Source organism: Mycetomoellerius zeteki, unplaced genomic scaffold (genome assembly GCF_001594055.1).
Source record: "Mycetomoellerius zeteki isolate Tzet28-1 unplaced genomic scaffold, Tzet1.0 scaffold288, whole genome shotgun sequence".
NCBI classification, from domain to species: Eukaryota; Metazoa; Arthropoda; class Insecta; order Hymenoptera; family Formicidae; genus Mycetomoellerius; species Mycetomoellerius zeteki.
Genome location: NW_017257269.1, coordinates 64,674 through 65,856, shown reverse-complemented (window position 1 = coordinate 65,856; position 1,183 = coordinate 64,674).

Below are 1,183 nucleotides of genomic sequence, written 5' to 3'. Positions count from 1 at the left end.
TGAAGAAAAAGATATATATATATATATCAATGTATTATGTGTACATCACGCTAGAGAGGCCCGGTCATGCTTTCGTGCTGCGGGACCCACACAACGACACGGTGCGCACCCTGAAATAAGGTAGCCCAGGCTCCGGCGACGAGAAGCCGATGTGGGTGGTCCAGGAGAGATTTGCCTTCCGCTAAATATCGCCTTTGCGCCCACGACGTGGGTGGCCCTCTCGCTGCTGGCAGAGGGGAATCCCCCTCCCCCTGTCCCTCGCCTGTCCCTCCGCACCGAAGAAGTCACAAGTTGTCTCTTGTCCTCGTTCCTCGAAGGCGATGCTCGCAGTGGCGACCGAAATTTTCATCTTAACGCGACGCGGACGCCTTTTATTCCGGGAATCGATTCTGCAAACATGATCGCGCGACACGAGAAACAAGGCGCACGTGCTCTCTCTCGTCTCAATACGGCGAATCTGCGTTATCTGTATAATATCGAGGAACGATGATTAGCTCTACGAGAATTAGTAGAAAAAAATTGATGACGTTAAATAGAATGGCAAGCTTTTTATCGCTTTCTAATCAAAAATAAGTAAATTCGATCTCGCGTACTCTCTAAATTCTTTGGAATGGAATCTCTCTAAAGAGTGAAAATTCTGCTACTCTTTTCCAGTGAGTATTTACATCAAATTTGTCTATTCTCGACTAGAAAGCAATAGAGAAATAAGCTCGCCATTCTATTTAACGTTATTAACTTTTATCTAAATTCTTTGGAGTGAAGTCTCACTTTTAAAGATGGAAAATTCTGCCACTCTTTTTCAAAAGTGGCAGAATTTTTACTGTTTAAAGTGAGATTCCAAAGAATTTATAGAGCGTACTCGTCAAATTAATACATTTTTTGTATTAAAAAGACACAAGAATGATGGAGAGAAAGAAAAAAAAAACTACAGCCTAGTATAGAAAGTGCGTTAATCTTGCTAGAGCGGTATCGCATCGAGGGATAGAACACGCGTGCCGGGCGGATCTATTGCGAAAGATACGAGAGAAAGGCGACAAGACGCGTGTGGTCCATCGGACGGCCGACGATGAGTAGGACAGGACCAGAACGACGACAGTATCTTATCCGAGGCACCGGCCGACCGATCGATCAATGGCGAGATCGATGCCTCCTTCGGTCGGCCGACCGATCGGAGTATCGCGGC